The 20,215-nt window shown below is 39.6% G+C and overlaps 1 protein-coding gene and 1 pseudogene across 13 annotated transcripts in view; one reads left to right on the top strand and one right to left on the bottom strand.

Annotated features, from left to right (window-relative positions):
* BNC2 (basonuclin 2) overlaps positions 1–20,215 on the bottom strand; it is a 470,587-nt gene that overhangs the window by 360,412 nt on the left and 89,960 nt on the right. The gene's annotated exons all lie outside the window — the stretch shown is intronic.
* On the top strand, positions 14,088–19,590 carry LOC122685751 (annotated as a pseudogene).

Genomic DNA, 20,215 nt, shown 5'->3' with positions numbered 1-20,215 from the left:
TGACAAAACCCACTGAAATGTTGTGAAGTAATTAGCCTCCAACTAATAAAAAAATTAAAAAAAAAAAAAAAAGAATAAACACAAAATAAATCAGAGTATCAAAACTTTAAAAAGCATGAACATGTGGTGATGGTCATTTCTGAAAGTTAAGGACAAAGGACAGAGTCGGTTATTTTAGAAAAGTGACACCTGTGAGAGCAAAAGAACCTGGGCTCCAGGAAGCAAATTCTTCACTCTGGGAGGTGAGGCTTGATCTTTTATGTTCTCATGGACAACCTCAAGCTGGTGCCATCCAAGGCCATACAGAAGTGCAACTTCCTTCTGGAATGTTATATGAGATGTGAGGGAGGAAGCATTCAAAACAAAATGCTAGAGGGGGCTGCAATCTAGAAAACAGTCATCTTGCACAAATGCCCTTGAACACTAACCAAAAACATTCAAAAACCTTCACCTACTCTCTCAACTGTTTTTTCCTCTTTCTCAGAGAAATTGTATTTCAGAAAAAAAACAAAGAAAATGAACCTTGTAAATGGGGATGAATCAAAGCCCACAATCCACTTTAAAACTCGTGAACAAACGTTCCACAGCAGAGAGATGAACAATCAGACAGGTTCCAAAGGAGCTGACACTTTAGGAAGCTCAACACCAAGAGCAACTGCTGGGAAAGAATAGGAGGTGGACCACACACATCTCCCATTGCCTCCTCAATTTTCTTTTTCAATTTTGTGTTCTTGGTTTTGTATTTGCTTTTTGCTCCCCAAATTTACAGAAGCCGGGAGGAACAGAGCCTGGCCTCCAGAGTAGGGACATAGGTAACCTGACCTCTTAAAGTCCGCCATCAACCACGGAGTCCAGAGAGCTCATTCTGAGACTTAACTACTTAGTATTCAGAAAGCTCCCCTTTGTATATGACACTGTAACTAAAGTAACAGTTATGGTAACAGTAATGAAGATGCCTTGCATCTAGTGTCTTATACCTTATTTAAAGTGCTTAATGACTTTAATGGATTGAAGCATCGCTATGAGATCAAAGGCAGATATAATCATTTCCAGTCGACATGATAGAAAATCAAGGAAGAAAGGTTAAGTAACTTGACCAAGCCTCACTCATCAATACTGTGTCCTGATAACAGTTAAGGGGCTGCTGGATGGCTGCTCAGTGAAGTCTAACCCAAAATAACTGTCTGGTTTGGGGATAATGGGCTTCCCTGGGGGCTCAGGCAGTAAAGAATCTGCCTGCAATGCAGAACACCAGGGTTCAGTCCCTGGGTCAGGAAGATCCCCTGGAGAAGGGAATGGCAACCCACTCCAGTGTTCTTGCCTGGAGAATTCCATGGACAGAGGAGCCTGGCAGGCTACAGTCCATGGGGTCGCAAAGAGTCAGACACGACTGGGTGACTAACACTTTGCGGGTTACAGTGACACTGGTTTGAGGGAAGAAATCTATTTGAAATTGGAATCGAAGGCATCCCAAGGGCTCCAAAGAATTTGTCAGAAATCATATAAAAAATGATTTCCATATACAGCAATTTTCCTCCCCTCAACTTTTAAGATCCAACCTCCCCCCCCCCGGGGGGGGGTAAATATTACAACGCAAAGTTGCCTTGAAATAAGGATGATATTATGTGACGTTGGAGAATAAACAAAATATACAGGATGAAAGGGAAAGGAAAGAGACCCTATTAACAGGGTCTTCTCCATGTTGGTTGAGAGGGGAAGAAAACTACAGAGCCTGTTATTTCCAGATGATAAAATCAAACCTTTCTACATCCTATTAAATCTGTGAAAGATGAACACAACATACCCAGCTAAAGAATGATCAAGTATTGTGTCACAACATCTTTAACCATTACAAGGCCCAAAGTTTGAAAACACAGAGCTCTCCATGCATTTGGTCATGTTCAAGTTCATGTATGTCATACCCTCCTGCCTTAAAACAGTAACTCCTCACTGGAAGACTGTACCAAGGGGAAAAAAATAACCTCATCCTAACATGAAATCTCTTTATTACTTATTTATTTGGGTTACCAAGTATGTGATCAGAATTAAAATAAGAGCTGGGACTGGTCCCTAATAAAAGTTAACCTTGCTCTCTTTCCCACCCACATGAAAGTAATTCTATTTAGAAATCTTTCATTTTTTGGCCCCAACCCATTCTTTGGGGTGTGTAGCTCAATCACTGCCAGTAATTACTTCCATACAATACCCTGTTTTAAAACATGTTTGCATACTTATGATGATGCACTACACTTCTATTACATTTAAAACTCCAAACGGGCTTACCGATGTCATTTTTCTGTACTAAGAAACAGACTATGCATGGTGTCCCAGAATAACAACTAGAAAAAAGTGACCTAAATTTCACCTCCCTCTCTCTCTCTCTCAATTTTTGGCCTCCTGAACTTTTTCTTTAATTAATTGGAAGCACAAACTCATTGATCTGGGAGGAAGCTCAACCTAAAATCTGTGATTAGGCCATGACTATATTCCTGCCATGCATCCAAATTAATATCACCTAGGTCAGTATGCAGTAAATTCTGTTGGCTAACAACCACTGCACTTAGGGCAATTTCATAAACTCCTCTGTAAGACTCACCCTTAATCTAACAAAAATAGAAAACTTCTATAATAATTGTGGCTTGGATTTCCTTCCTTAAATGACTAATATGACGTTTTTTTTTCATTTTATTTATTTGGCTACACCAGGTCTCAGTTGAAACACAGGATCTTTTTACTTTCTGGCATGTGGGATCTTTGGCTGCGGCATGCAAACTCTTAGTGGCAGCATGTGGGATGTGGTGCCCTGACAAGAGATCAAATCTGACCCCCTGGCACTGTGAGCACTACCGAGTCTTAGCCACTGGACCACTAAAGAAGTCCCACCAACAGGACATTTTTAACCCATCTATGTTCTTACTGTCGAAGTATACAATTTGGTGATTTCATTTACCTGTACATACTTAAAATTCTTTTCCTTAATAAATTAAAAAAAAATTATCTTTCCACTTTAAAGACACAATAGTAACACTTGGCATCTAAATTTGCTAAGTTTGATTTGTTCTTCACAGCTCGGTGATTTCAGAAATAGGTTAATTTTCACTCTCCCCTTTCATAAATAAGCTTATGGTCAGTAAAGGAACTTCTTGAACTCAAAAAAACAAAAACCAAAAAAACTAAGAATTAACTTTTGTATTATGCAAGTTCTACTATACATATTTACTCCAGTTATAGTCTACATTCAGACCCATTTGAGAGATTTTTGTCCCTGAGGAACACGCATGTATATATACACACACCAAAAAAACAAAGTAACAAATAGATCTTATGAGACAAAAACTTTAAGGAGGATTTCTAGTATTACGATGTGATTGTATAAATTAAAAATGTGACTAGATTTGATCCTGAAAACGGGCCCTGTAATGCAACAATTTTCTTAAAGTACACATGAAATTTCAGATCTACTCTTCAGCAGCAAAAACTCACCCAAAAAAAGAATAAAAGCTAAATTTTGCTTTCAAAAATATACAAAAATATTCAACATTAGACTATTATCAAGTTATTACTAATATTTTGGTTAAAAAAATAAAACTAGTGCCTTTCAAAAAAATTACTGACTTAAGAAAAACTAAAATATGCTCAGGTATTGAAATGCAGAGAGTCCCAGAATCACCACCTGGCCCCCTCCAAAACTTAATATTTAAACAAACACCAAAATTCTCCCGGTAAAAGTAACAGGTTTTTTTCCCATGGGCTATAATCATTCGTGGACAATGCCTTAATTAAAGCTGGGCAATGAAATCACGGATTAAGCTGAGTGTGTCAAGTCAAAAAATTTACTTCTTAGCACAGCAGCGCACCCTCATAATTTCTTAATGTGTCCTGTTAGGTCGACACATTAGCAGCGATGTAAACGATATCACTTTTCAACCTTAACTGTGAATTTTTTTACCTTCAGTGCTTTCTGTCCCAACTTTAATGTTCTTTTAATGCAGTTTCTCCTGTGCAATATATCATATTTATCTCTGTAGCCATCCATCACTATTTTCTTTAATTGAAGCTAATTTCTTTCAACTTGGGGGAAGGTGTGAGGAATGAGGGGAACCCTACCTTTGCAGCTCTGGGCACAAACGGCATTCACAGCAGCTGATTTTGTAATCATGAAGCCTGATTTTGAGAATGCTCAAATTCCTCAAATCCACCTTACTGCCCTCCATGCTGGATCTTAATCAACAATCTACTGGGATGGAAATCCAGTTCCCACCTAGACCCACTTAACGAAAAATTTCTACCTAAAATCCCTCCAGCTGCAACCTAAGTCCTTTTGTTTGTTTTCGCTCAAATGGCTAACAGCTGGTACCACCTTCCAGGTAAAATTATTTCATGTGTTTGAGAACAGGGATTAACTCATACCTTGGTCTTTTATTTCTCCAAGCCACAAAAACCTGTTCATTTCTCAAATCCTTTATACCTTTTCTACTTTTACCTCTGGGCTCAAGAGTCCTACTGGTGTTTGAAATAATCAAGTGGCCAGAAATAAGTGAAGATACATTATAAAGCTAGAGAGAGGATTACTTTTCTGCTCACTTTAGAGCCCAGTGGAAGGACCTTTGGGTGGGCTCTGGCAGAAGGTGCTGTGATCTCCCGCAAAAACAGCTTCCGGATCCTGCTTCTAGACTGGATCAGGGGAGGGAAGGAGACTTCCTAAGTGTAAATGTGGAGCCTGACAGTTTTAAAAGTCACCTTTAAAAAGAGACAAAAAGTTGAGCAAAGGGATTTAACAGTATTTGTCTCCCTTGCATTTGTATAGCAGTTTATCTCTGCATCTCTTCACAATATGCACCTTATTACTGGAGAAGTCTGGGATGGTCCGTGAGTGAAGAGGACAGATGGAAACCACTGCCAAGCTTTGCCCAAAATGCTGGCTGGTGGGTTCTCTCCATATTACAAGCCAGAAGTAACTATTTGATTTAATCTCAAGCATCCATTAGCTGCCTGACACTCAACGGGCATGTAACGAACATTCATTGAACTGAAATTTGGAGGTGGGAGAGTGGGAATCTTTTTGGCTGGGGCAGTCCTCAGTGAGGAGAGGGCTAGACTATGCACAAAGAAAGAAAATGATGGGCTCCAGAAGAAAGTGAAAGTTGCCCAGGGTTGTCCGACTCTTTTCCACCCCATGGACTATACAGTCCATGGAATTCTCCAGGCCAGAATACTGGAGTGGGTAGCCATTCCCTTCTCCAGGGGATCTTCCCAGCCCAGAGTTTGAACCCAGATCTCCTGCATTGCAGGCAGATTCTTTACGGTCTGAGCCACCAGGGAAGCCCAAGAATACTGGAGTGGGTAGCCTATCCCTTCTCCAGGGTATCTTCCTGACCCAGGAATTGAACCGGCGTCCCCTCCATTGTAAGTGGATTCTCTACCAGCTAAGCTACCAGTGAAATAACTCTGGGCTCTAAGGATGGTCCATCAAAAGGATGGGGGAGGAGATCCCAATCAGGCTAGCAAAGGGGGCCAGAGAGAAGTAGAGCTGAACCCTTTGGGAGATCAATGCTGAGGGCAGGGACGACTGCAGAGTAACAACTGCAGAATAGTCAGCCACCAGAGTTGAGGGAGATGAGAGGCCAAAGGAGCCACAGTGGGGAGACCGTGAGAGCGTGGAGCGCTCTGCCAAGGAGGTCAGAGTTTATATGGTGCACACCCTAAGTTTGCCGTGTTCTATTTTTTAATTTTATTATTGATGTTTTCAAACATATACAAATGCAAATAGCGTAACAAGCCCCCGTGAACCATACCACCAACTTCAACAATGATCAGCGCTGGGTCAGTCTTGTTTCACCTGCACTCACCTAATCCCTTTAACCTCCCTCCTCCGCTCGATAATTTTAAAGTAAATCCCAGACACAGTATCATTTCACCAGCAAAGGCTTTTAAGACCTGCCACGGGCAGATCTGTGTTTTGGCAGGATTACTCATTTAGGGCAGGAGGCGAAAAGATCAGTTATGTGGTTTTAACAAGGAAATCAGAGCTCACACCCAGAGGTGACAGAGAAGGTATAGAAGTGATGAGAAATCCCAGGGAATCTTCTCCTGACGAGGTCATCCTATGCAAGACAGGGGAGGACAGGAGGAAGTGGGAGGAACTGAGGCTCTCTAGTTTGATGAAAACAATGGAGACATTAAGAATTAGAGAGGGGTGGACTAGTTAGGGATTATCAGATACACAGAGGAGCCTGGCCGGCTACAGTCCATAGGGTCACAAAGAGTCGGACACAACTGTGACTTAGCATGCATGCACGCACTATTAATATCAGATAGAGAACAGATATTCAGTATCCTGTGATAAGCCATAATGGAAAAGAATACAAAAAAGAATGTGTATATATATATATACATGTATATATATATATAGTATGTATACATAACTGAATCACTTTGCTATACAGCAGAAACTAACAGAATATTGTAAATCAACTATCCTTCAATAAAATAAAAATTTTAAAGAATTAAAGAAGAGGAAATGCAAAGTTGGGAAGATATGTTTGGTTCAATTGGTCTACTGGACATGTAGGTAGAATAAAACAAATATTAGAGCTGAAAGCACTGTTACAGAAGATGAGGGGAAAAAATCCATCTTAATCCACTATTTGAAAATAGACTTGTGCCTGGGATAGATATTAGAGAGACAAAGTCCCTCCTCTGAGGAAACTTTCAGTCTAGTTGGAGAAAACAGATTATCCGCACAGCAAAGATAAATGTAAAATTGGGATTCATGTTTTAAAAGAACATCACAAGAGAAGTGTGACTTGAAGTAGTGAAGACTGAGCTAGGATTTGAAGGAGGGGTTGATCTAGGAATTGAAAACTTAAGAAAATGATGGAAAGCAAAACACTAAGAAATGAGGGTGAGACTTCCCTGGCAGCCCAGTAGTTAAGAATTCACTTTGCAATGCAGGGAACTCGGGTTCGATCCCTGGTCAGGGAATTAAGATCCTACATGCTACAGGCAATAAAGATCTCTCGGGCAGCAACTATGACCCAGTGCAACCAAATAAATAAATATTAAAAAAAAAAAAAAAAGGAAAGGAAGCACAGGGAGACAGTGGAAGTGAGGAGAGAAGAAAAGTGGGGGAGGCTGAGAAAGAGACAGAAGGCAAACTCTCAGGTTTCTGATTTTTCAGAAACCTGCAGTGTGGAACAATGGAAGACGATTTAGGCAAAAATCTTGGCATCCAAGTGATGCCAAGGAAAGCAAGGCTTCTTTGAGTATGACCCATAGGAAAAGTCCAATATCTGTTTAGATGGGTAGCTTTAACTTGAAGTCAGTTTAACATCTATGTATGGTTTAGACAGGCAGCACATAACTAATTCATTCTGTAAAGCTTTTCAGTGTCCTGACACGCCCACAGGCCTGCAAGCTTTGGGGGGGCAGGGACCATGTCTGTCCACGTCCCTGCTGGACTCGAGGTTCTAGCACGGCACCTGGCATAAAGAGTATGACCAATAAATAATATGCATGTGTGCTTCAAGTGGGCTAAATAAGGGGACCGCTCTCTCTCATTTGACTGACAGGGAAAGGGCCAGCAGAGTCACCTGGCTAGTAGGTGGCAGGGTCGATGATAAACCCAAAGGACAAGAAACAGTCACTATACAGGCTTGAGAGCCAAAGGAGAGAGGAGTGGAGGATTAGGACGTGACTTCAAATAATAGTAAAGGGTATGACCTTGGGAACAAGATCAGGCTGAGATCTGAAAAAACCCAGCACTGTCCCTTATTAGTGACACAGTTTCCTCATCTGCAAAAGGGAGAGAAGGAGCCTCCACGTCAGCAGCTTCATGTGAAGACCAGATGATGATTCACACAAAGCATCTCACAGAATGCCTGCCTCATGATATGCATCTGGTCACCAGGACCTCTTACCACTGTCATGTGGAAAGAGCTTCCTGGACACAGAAGTTCGTTGTGATGCTGAGAAAATCCTGGTGCTAATGATGCTCTATACTTAAAGCAAGATTTTTCAACACAAGCTACTTCTGAAATAAGAAATCTTCCAACAGACTGTGGAGGACAAAGTGCTTCTGGATATCTGAAATCATCTCCTAGTATCTGCTATCCCAGAAGCTCACTAAATACTGTTATATGGCACCCAAGGTTTAGGTCTAAAATGTGTGTTCATTTTCGTCCAGGAGACAGCTACAAGCGTGGGCAGAATATGTGTCACAGTTGGCCTGCCTAGCGTATCCTGCATGAATAGTCAGCAAAAAAGATAAGACGTTTACAGATTTTTAAAGGCCCACCAACAGCAGTACATGAACTATAATGACAAGACAAAGCCTTACTCCAAAGGACACTCAACTTGATAAAGGTGTCACTCTTCACAGTTAACACCTCTACCGTGTATATTTTTCTCATGAAAGGATATATTTAACACTTTCTTCAATTTTCCCTAGAAATGCATCTTTTGTTAAATGACAGATAAAACTTCAGTAAGAATTTTAACACTGAAGTTTATTACCCTCACCACCCCAGTCCTCTATAAGGAGGCAACATTTCCAACATGAAAATACTGCAGCCAGAATCATTTTAAGTTTAAGTGGTATCTCTGCCATTGTCTGTGGGGGAAGAGGAAGGCAGAAAGAAGGACGGGGACTAGAAATGGAAAAAAAAAGAATTTTTAAATCCCTGTTACACTATCTACCAGATGTAAGTGAATAATAACTAATATGTTTGCAGCCTCGGCCTTAATCTTAAAACAAATGATAGTATTCAAATATAATATTTCACACATGCAGACTGATAAGAGATTTTTCCTTTCTTTATTTCTTGAAGATTCTGTGAACGACACAATACAGAGCACAATGTATTTAATGAAAGGTTTCCAAGCTGATTTCCCTACAGGTTATTTTCTTTCTTTTCTCTGGAACCCACACGCGGGGTATACTGCAGGGACCAAGGGTGTATATAAAAATAAACTATGAGCCAGTATCAGAGCTGATACCCTTTCTCCTACAGGGGCAAGTGAATTATTAGATCTGTGTCATGAGTGTTTTTTTTTAATATGCCATTGTTCCCACTTGAGCACATTAAATTTTCCATATCCACTTTTAAACCAATATAACCTTTTTTTTCCATGTTCATAATGTTCATGCTGTACATTAACAGGCAGAAAATCCAATAGCTTAAGTCATCATATTGTAGTTATATGTAAAGCTGGGTGGATGAAAACCTTTTGCATTTTCCTTCTCTTTGAACAGATACTATGCTGGAGTTGGCTAAAACCCTAGGAAAAAAAAAATTACACCTCATGGGAAACTGTGCTAATATTTTTTTTTCTTTTATGATTGATCACAAATCCATTTTGAACATTACACATTTTTTTAAAGTTTATTATAACTCCAGTTCAACATCTTCCAGCCCAACAAATTGAAGGTGCTGGAATCTTTTGGTCTGGAAGATGTGTTTGCCAATTATTTTTGCACTAGTGCACATAAACAGGGAGAACTGGATCTTAGGTATGAGTTATACATTCCTGTACAAAATAATTGTATATTCTATGAAGACTGATTCTTTTTCTGGAGAAATATACAACAACACAAGGGAAATCTTGTACTAGCAGCATAACTGAAGTGGCAAGATACAATATTAGAAAAACAGAGCTACTTTCATTACTGTGATGCTGTGTGTCAGAATGTCTCTCCTTAATGAACCTGTTTGCAATAAGACTCCGGGTGCAAAGAGGCTATTTAGAGAGACTATTGTGTCTATAGTGAGTCCTTCAAATATCTTCCCACCATTAGACATGCCGCATTGACCAATTCTGTCCTGATTGCTGTTCTTTTTACTATCAAGGGAGATTCCTGCCCAGACAGACGGATGGCTCAGACACTGCAGTTCATAAAATGTTTACACTGTACACACACACACACACACACACCCCACAGCAGTACAAGCTACAGCACTCCAGATCACACAGTTGAACGTGGCAGCGTCATATGAAGGCTGATGACATTCCAATATCAACGAAAGGATTTAAGCTAAACTTTGGCCATCCTACCTACTGTCACTCTCAACAAAAAGCCTTTCTCCCCCGTCTCTTTTAGCACATGCCCATGTCTACAGCTCACATGGGAACACTTCAGGCAAACATTTTCTGTGCCTCAAGGTTTCTCATGCTGTTGAAATTTTTCTCCCAATCGCTGACAAGAAAAGACGACCACACATGTCATGCCATCAAAAACAAGGGATGAGAGAGAACACAATAATGGGTCAAAAAGGCTTTCTAAAAACATTTTAAATTCCAACTGACAGTGACAGGCTTAGAGGTCCAGAGACTTGTCTCTGCAATGTAAGTGAAGCATCTCTGGCTGAATCAGTCACCTTTTCACCAAGTCTAAACATGAGAGGCTGAAATGCTCAGTGGAAACTTCCTGTTCATCTTATTCTGTACTCTGTTCTTATCAGCTGCACCAGGATGCTGTAGCCTCACCTTTCACTCACCTGCGTGCCAAGTGATCCTCTTGTGCTTTTCCAAATAGTTTATCCTTTCTATCCAAATACAAATACTGTGCCTGCCAGAAAAGGCCATATACATTTCCCCCATCTCAGCTAACAGGTAGAAAGAACTTCAAACCCAAAGGCCTAAATTGCCACTAAATGCTCATAAGTGTAACCACTACTAGTTACATCCAAGAAGACACCCTGAACTAACCCTAGATCCAATGAATCCATTTCAATTCCCATTATTTTAAAATTTCTCTCTCACCTCCTCCTTTCTTCTAGGCTCAGCCTTATATTCTTTTTAAAAATTTTTAAATTTATTTAATTGGAGGATACTTACTTTATAATATTGTGGTGGCTTTTGCCATACATCATCATGAATCAGCCATAGGTATACATGTGTACCCCCCATACTAAATGCTCCTCCCAGAGCACCAACTTTGGGTGCCCTGCTTCATGCATTGAACTTGCACTGGTCATCTAATTTACGTATGGTAATGTATATGTTTAAATGCTATTCTCTCAAATTATTGTACCCTCGCCTTTTCTCCCACTGAGTCCAAAAGTCTGTTCACATCTATGTCTCCTTTGCTGCCCTGCATGTAGGATTGTCAATATCATCTTTCTAAATTCCACATATATGTGCTAATATACAGTATTTGTCTTTATCTTTCTGACTTACTTCACTCTGTATGATAGGCTCCAGGTTCATCCATCTCAATAGAACTGACTCAAATGTGTTCCTTTTTATAGATGAGTAATATTCCATTCTGTATATGTACCACAACTTCCTTATCCATTCATCTGCCAATGGACATCTAGATTGTTTCCATGTCCTAGCTATTATAAACAGTGCTGCAATGAACATTGGGATACAGGTGTCTCAATTCTTTAACCTTATATTCTTGAAGACCTGACATATAGACCATCACTTGCCTGCAGCTCTGATTCTCAAAGTCATTTGAAGTATCTGATTCCAGGGTATTAACTCATCCAAACCTTAAAATTATGCCTCTATTAAAGCAACTTTGAACATTTATTAAAGACAGATAAGCATTTCTTAATTGAGATATGTGACATGCTGGACTGGATAAAGCACAAGCTGGAATCAAGATTGCCAGGAAAAATATCAATAACCTCAGATACGCAGATGACACCACACTTATAGCAGAAAGCAAAAAACTAAAGAGCCTCTTGATGAAAGTGAAAGAGGAGAGTGAAAAAGTTGGCTTAAAACTCAACATTCAGACTCTTGAGAGTCCCATGCACAGCAAGGAGATCCAACCAGTCCATCCTAAAGGAAATCAGTCTTGAATATTCATTGGAAGGACTGATGCTAAAGCTGAAACTCTAATCCTTTGGCCACCTGATATGAAGAACTAACTCATTTGAAAAGACCCTGAAAAAAAAAAAAGAAAAAAGAAGGAAAAGACCCTGATGCTGGGAAAGATTGAAGGCGGGAGGAGAAGGGGACGACAGAGGATGAGATGGTTGGATGGCATCACCATGGACATCACTCAATGGACATGAGTTCGAGTAAGCTCCAGGAGCTGGTGATGGACAGGGAGGCTTGGTGTGCTGCAGTCCATGGGGTCACAAAGAGTCGGACACGACTAAGCGACTGAACTGAACAGAACTGACATGGTGAACCTGTTTAAAAAACACTTTGAGGATTTGCCTGCACATTCAGGAGGTGGAGGAACAAGAGAAATTTAGCAGCAATCCCTTTTTTTCCTGCAGGTAAACCAAGACTGACTCTGGATGCCTTGCCTACTGGTCTCACTCACAACAGGCTATAGCTCTGTATCTAGTAATCCTTCTGTATTTTGCCAACAAGGGGTTTTGTTTCCTTTTGAAACAACAGACGGTTCTACTAAAACGTGCTCAGTTATATATGCCGTGTGTACTGGTATAAAGAGAAAAAGACTGTAGATAATTACAAAGAGTATAGATAATACAAAAATTATTTCTACGTTCCATTCTCAAAGAACAGTCTCAGGACCAGTGGCATCAGCATCCCCTGGCGACTTATTAGAAAGGCTGATTCTCAGGCTGTGTATGTGATGCACAGAATCAGAAAAACTGGGGGGAAGGCCCAGCAGTCTGTGATGAAAGGGACCAACATGTGGCTCAGATGCATTCTCCAGTTTAACAACCAGGGCTCTTGAACATACAATATGATTCGGGATTCCCTGATGGCAAAGAATCTGCCTGCAATGCAGATTCAATCCCTGGGTCAGGAAGATCCCCTGGAGAAGGGAAAGTCTGGCTACCCAGTCCCGTATTCTTGCCTAGGAAATCCCATGGACAGGCAAGGCAGGTGGGATACAGTCCACGGGGTCGCAAAGAGTTGGACACAACTGAGCAACTAACAACTTTTACTTCAACAATTTACAAAGCGTCATATTAACATTATTTACAACGGCTAACGCTTTAGGACATAATCAACTGGCTACACACACACACACACACACACACATAAATAACCAAAACAGACCTAAAAAGAGGAAAACAATACAGGATGAAAAATCACCTTAAGAATATCCCAGTTTAGGGCAACAGGTAATTAGTATAAATATGTGTCTTTTGATTGTACTGCTCAATGCAAACCACTCCACTCAGTCTTTTATTTGGAAGAAAGCAAGCGCTCTCTTTGGGCTTCCCAGGTGGTTCAGCGGTAAAGAATCCGCCTGCCAATGCAGGAGATACACGTTCAATCCCTGGGCTGGGAAGATCCCCTGGATGAGAAAATGGAAACCCACTCTAGTATTCTTGCCTGGAAGACCCCAAAGACTGAGGAGTTAGTGGGCTTCAGTCCATGGGGTTGCAAAGAGTCGGACACAACTTTGTGACTGAGCACATACACACACAAGCACTCTCTTTCAGATTAATAAAATCAGGTATTTAAATAAACCCCAATTTCAGATGAGGTGATGGAAAATATAATGGAAATGAATTTTATCATAAGGATCCATGCCAAAATGGAAAGAGATGTTAACCAATGTGAAGTATTAATTATTAAAAATTTACAGCTCAGATATGACAGCAGTATGCGCCAAACTAAAGATACACCATTTTGTCGAGGTAAATGGAGGTAGGGATATGAAGAAACTAGAACACAAGCACCAAATTAAGAGCAAAAGATGAGCATGAACAGAGAGTACTGTCCTGTGGGTGAGAACATTACAAAAGGTCTGTGAAAGGTAAGAGGGGCGGGTTTGAACTGGATCTGACATTAAACCTCAGGGAAATTACTGTTAACTCAAGAGGTAAAAAGCTTATCAGAATTGTCGTGACTTCAACACTGTTTATAACGACCAAAAGTTAGATACAACCTAAATGTCCATTCAAACAGGACTGGTGACAGGCATCATGGTACTCCCTTACAAGGGCACTCTTGATGTACACATGCATAATGATTTGCACACATGCAAATCTGTACCCATGCATAATAATAACATTGAAAAACACCCCCACTGGCAAGCGGAAAAAGCAACTGACCATACAGTACCATCCAACTTCTTTTTCAAAAACTATGGCCACATATATGTGTTTTTGCAAAGAATAAAGTCTAGAAAACCATAAACTACAATGACCACAGCAGGTAAGTGGATTGCAATTGAATTTTATCTTCTCCCTATTTCTCTATTTTCTAAAGTTTCCTGGGTTTTAAATGAACAACAGTTACTCACATAATGTGGAAATAATAAACATATAAACATGTAAATGTTTTAGAAAAAAAGGCAATAAATGATAGATTGCTTTTTTTATAGGCAGGGACCCAGGGAAGTACTGCTGGTTGGCACAATATAGAAGTACTAATGAAATTCCAGAGATTTCACAAAACCAGGATTCAGAGACAAAGATACAGATTTTAGAAGGAAAAAAGTCCTAAACTGCAGGCAATCATCAAAATGTATCAATCCCTCTTTTCAGCAAAAAAAAAAAGAGAGAGAGAGAGAAGGGGGGATATCAAACTCACCTAAACCACTACATTCAAACAAAAATACAAATAAAAATGAAAAGGACATATGTTTATTAAGCACATATTATGCGCCAGACACATTCACATATCATCTCCTTAAGGTTCACGACAACTTGCAAGTTATCATCTCCAATTTGCAGGGAAGAGGTTCAAAGGAAACAAGCACATTTCTGATGCACAGTGCACCCCAGAGCTCATGAGATGTTTCTATTTCACCAGGCTCCAAAAGGGATCCTTAGCACACAGTTCTTAAGAGTGATGAAAGCTGAAATTGAGGGCTGTTATTGTTCAGTTGCTCCGTCGTGTCTAACTCTTTGCGACACCATGGACAGCAGCACGCCAGGCTTCCCTGTCCTTCACTATCTCCCGGAGTTTGCTCAAACTCATGTCCATTGAGTCGGTGATGTCATTCAACCATCTCATCCTCTGTTGCCTCCTTCTCCTCCTGCCTCAGTCTTTCCCAGCATCAGGGTACCCACTTAAAAACCTCAGAAAGAATTCCATTATCCTTTATTAAGCACAAAATCAGTATCATAGAATAGGAGGGGGAGATGTGTGAAGAAGGCAGCAAGAGCCTAATGTGGGATAGATGGACAGCCTGTGTTAAGGATTTTGGACTCCTGAGAGAAAATGACATTTTTAGAGATAATCCTTTGTTGCCTATCTTAGGGGATGGTAATGGTAATGTGTGACCAAACAAAAGATGTTGCTTAGATAATTTACCAGACACATGAAGACAAGAGCAGATTTAAGAAGCATCCAACAGGTGGAACTGAAAGGATGTACTGATGGATGGGATATTCTTCCTTAGACCCAACCACCCTGCAAACTTAATTCTAAACTTCTCTAATATGCTTTCACCAGTAACAAACTCTGAAGGCCTCTCCAGTTTGGGATCTTGCAACTTGACTTCTTAGTTTTTACCTCTGCAATACAAACCTACACAAATGCATCTAGATATTATAAATTATTTGCTCCATCAACAGATAAATGGATAAACAAAAATGTGATACATACTACATACAATGAAGTATTGTTTGGCAAAATAGGGACAAATTCTTAAATTATATGCATGAAAGACATAAGATACCACATACAGTATGATTCCATTTGTATGAAATACAAATAGGCAAATTCAAAGACAAAGTACATCAGTAGCTGTCCACAGCTACAAAGGGTTGGCAGTTTTGGGGGATGGGTAATAGTTAAAGGGTAAAAATTTCTTTTTGAGGTAATAAAAATGTTCTAACTTTGACTGTGGTGATGGTTACACAACTCCAAATATGTTAAAACTCACTCAAACAAACAAAAAATCCTATAGGTAAATTTTGGTCTTCCCTCGTAGCTCAGTCGATATAGAAGCTGCCTGCAATGCAGGAGACCCAGGTTTGATTCCTGGGTTGGGAAGATCCCCTGGAGAAGGAAATGGCAACCCACTCCAGTTTTCTTGCCTGGAGAATCCCATTGACAGAGGAGCCCGGCGGGCTACAGTCCATGGGGTCTCAAGAGTTGGGCACAACTTAGTAACTAAGCCACCACCAAGTAGGTAACCACATGGTATGTGAATTATATCTCAATAAACACATTATTTTTAAGTGGGTTTTTTTTTGGGGGGGGTGAAGTATTTACTGGGTATGATGCTGGGGCCTAAGTTACAAACAGGATGAGCAGGTGAAGATAACAGGACTTCAGCATAAACATCTACGAAAAATAAAACCTCCAGTGGATCTAAGGATCTCCTCCTTGGTTCCATGCAAAATTTTCCTCTAGATCTCTTTAAGAAAAAATGCTGCCTTAATTCCAGTTTTTCTTTCAATTGTTAACTCTGGAGGTATTCATCTAATAAGGTATATTCTGGAGACTTCTCTGGTTGCTCAGTGGTTGGGACTCCATGCTGCCAACACAGGAGGCGTGGATTTAAGCCCTGGTCTGGGAGTTAAGATCCCACATGCTGTGCAGCATGACCAAAAGATTAAAAAAAAAACTGAACTTCAAAAAACATATATCTGAATCACAGACCAAAAGTTTATTTAAACCTGCAGCTAAAGAACATTCCCTAAAAACAGATTGAATTCTTCTGTTAAAAAAAAAAAAAAAAAATTCCCTGGATAAAACATTTCTAGACATGTGGATGCTCAAAAAAAAAAAAACTGGATACAATTGTTTCACATGATCAACACATAACACTAGCCTTACATTTCATGTCCAGCCACAAATCATCTATTGTAACTTATGCTCATACTTATATGGATGTAATGAGAATCACTGCCAAACCCAGCTCTTCAAGCAGGTGTCTTGGAGAGCAGTGGTCTAAATGCCAAAGATCTAAAGATTTAGATTTAAGACATCATGTCATCAGGGCTGGAATGATTTTCAGGCATGGTAGTGATAAACAAGCAGCTCATGTCTACAAAAAAAGCACTAGCATAGAAGAACGGAAATACTTTTTATTACCATAGGGAAATAATCATAGATTTAATCAAAGGTTTAAATAAAATACATTCTATTGCAGCAACATTTACGGTTGCAAAAATTAGAAACCTACATTGCCAATAATAGGGGTTCTATAAATAAATAATGGTTCATGTCAGAATACTATATGATGATTAAAATGCATATTTTATAAGAAACCCAAAGATATGAAGGACAATTAATGTAACTTTCATATTAAGTGCAAAGTATCCATTGCAAAGCAGCATATTCAGTATCATTTCAACTTTAAAAAATTAAAGATGCATAGGAAAAAAATCTAAAATTATAGTTACAAAATGAAAAATAAGTAACCTTATGAATGATTTTTCATTTTTGGTTGTTACATATAATTCAAACTTTCTAAAATAAATTATTTCTGTTCTAAGAGATGGGGACTCAGACAATAAGTCTGCAATCATTTCTCATCTCCTCATTGAAATGGCAGAAGAAAAATCTTCTGATCCAAAATGAGAGTTTTTGTGATCTGGGTTTTGGTTGCCATTAAGTTTTAACATACTAGTCCTTTCTAATGTCCTGAGTGCTCTCTTTACTCTGAGCTTTTGTCAGAGTTGTTCCTAGTACCAAGAACATTTTTAGTCACTGTTCCTAGGCCATTCTATGGGCTTTCCAGGTGGCTCAGAGGTAAAGAACCTGCCTGCCAATGCAGCAGACCCAGATTCGATCCCGGGGTTGGGAAGATACCCTAGAGAAGGAAATAGCAACCCACTGAAATATGCATGCCTGGAAAATTACACGGACAGAGGAGCCTGGCGGGATACAGTCCATGGTGTCCCAAGAGTTGGACACAACTTAGCGTCTAAACAACAGACCACTTCATCTGGCTGAGTCGGCAAAATAAAGGGGTAGGGAAGACTCTGGAATCATGCATCTTGTACATGGGCTGGGCTTAGGGCTCCACAGTGTGTATCACCTGGTACTCCAGTCTCCTAATTTCATAGTTTTCTCTCCTACTAGATTCTAAGCTACTTTGAGTGCAAGGGAAAGAAATGTTTCTGTTTTGTTCAGCATTACCTGCTATACTTCATAGCACATCACATACATTTGATTAATATTTTTGAAAAAAAAAAAAACTGAATTTATGTATTAATTGCTGAATGAAGAAGTAAACAGCCTGCCACAGAAGTGAAGCATGCCTAATTCTTAGAGGCATTTCCTCTCAAGTAAACCAGAGATGTGTGTTTCATGTCATGGAAACCTAAGAGTATAGTCAGTTAGTACTTTGAACAAAACACAGGTCGTATGTGGCTCCTGCTTTCAGAGTCCAAAAATCTGAAAGCATCAGTCTAATAGAAAGTTAAATATGTCCAATCACAGTATCAAATATGCTAAAGTCTTAAATACACAATTTGCAAATAAACAGAAATAAGGCACAATTAAGAGAAACAATCGAAATAGAATACTATATTTTCTGAACTTGGTTCCTAAAGATCAGATTCAGATGTTGTTTTTATTCATAAGCTGGGGAAAAGTAAATAAAACATTCTGTACAATGCTCACCATAAATCTTAACTTACCACTGAAATTAAATCTAAACACAAACATAACCCTAAACCTCCTCTAGCCCCACAAATACTCAGACAATCAAAATCTGATTTCCAGGACAGCAGTTTTACTATGTGAGTACAATATTTATGCAGAGGAAATAAATTATGCAAATCACAATGATTTATGCCTGTTATAGCTAAGCTTACTCTTTGCAGATTACAAGGTTCAAGAGTCTACAAATTTACTCAAAATTCAGGTGGCCTAACGAAACAATTATACGATACAGGACACTTTAAGACCTATTTAGGAAGACCTTATCAAAGCTTCAAACAATATACACTGCTTTATATTATCTACTTGGCACATGATTGTAACAGCTAAAGAACAAACTCAAATTTTAAAATTAATTCACGAATTAAACCCCTACTTTATATAAACCACTACTATATTCACCTTCCTTCCGTGCTATCTAGAAATGTCTTTAAAAAGTAATTCAAGGGTCTCAGGGTCTCAGGTCAACATCGGAGAAGGCAATGGCACCCCACTCCAGTACTCTTGCCTGGAAACTCCCATGCACAGAGGAGCCTGGTAGGCTGCAGTCCATGGGGTCGCTCAGAGTCGGACACGACTGAGCAACTTCATTTTCACTTTTCACTTTCATGCATTGGAGAAGGAAATGGCAACCCACTCCAGTGTTCTTGCCTGGAGAATCCCAGGGACGGGGGAGCCTGGTGGGCTGCCGTCTGTGGGGTTGCACAGAGTCGGACATGACTGAAGTGACTTAGCAGCAGGTCAACATGGCAAGCAGTTCCTGCCATTTCAGCATCAAGCAGGCCGCTGGAGGGTATTTTTAAAGGGTATTACAATGCTGCCGGGTTCAATAAACTGGGCTTAATGCAATATGATACAATATATGAGAATGACGATGTAAAAGAAGCCTAAGAAGGCTTCCTGAGGACCTTTATGATGACAGAGAGTTTCGCATTGAGAGCACTGGCCATGCACATGAGGCAGCAGATCCTGCCTAAACCGCAGGGGACAGAATATGAGGAGGATAAATTCTACCTTGAACCGTCTCTGAAAGAGGTGATTCGGGAAAGAAAAAGGAGAGAAGAATGAGCCGAGAAATAATTTAGTGGTCTAAATCTGTGTATACAGCTGTTATCAAATATTTTTATGAAGTTAGTTTAAACCTGAAATGTACAATGTAGAACTATTTAGGCTGTAAATGTATTACTTTAAATACATATCTATTATAATAAAGATAAAAGTTATTCAAGGGATTTCCCTGGTGGTCCAGTGGCTAAGACTCTGCACTCCCAATGCAGGGGGTCAGGGTTCCATCTCTGGTTAGGGAACTAGATCCCACACAGATACTAAGAGTCTGCATGCCACAACTAAGACCCGGTGCAGGAAAATAAAACTTGAAATTTTTTTTTTTTTTAAGCTGTATGGCAGAAACCAACACAACATTAATTTTCGTCCAATGAAAAAATTAAACCAAACAAAGTAATTCAAATGAAATATCAACACTTTTTAAATTTTTTCTTTCATTTTTAATTGAAGGATAATTGCTTTACGGTACTGCATTGGTTTCTACCAAACATCAAAATGAATCAGCCATAGGTTTTTAAAATTAGAACTATCATTACAAATCTTAGTTATGTAACTACCTGATTGCTGCTGCTGCTGCTAATTTGCTTCAGTCGTGTCCAACTCTGTGTGACCCCATAGACAGCAGCCCACCAGGCTTCTC

The sequence above is a fragment of the Cervus elaphus genome, chromosome 29 (genome assembly GCF_910594005.1).
Source record: "Cervus elaphus chromosome 29, mCerEla1.1, whole genome shotgun sequence".
In the NCBI taxonomy this organism is placed as follows: Eukaryota; Metazoa; Chordata; class Mammalia; order Artiodactyla; family Cervidae; genus Cervus; species Cervus elaphus.
This window is presented reverse-complemented; position numbering and strand designations above follow the sequence as displayed.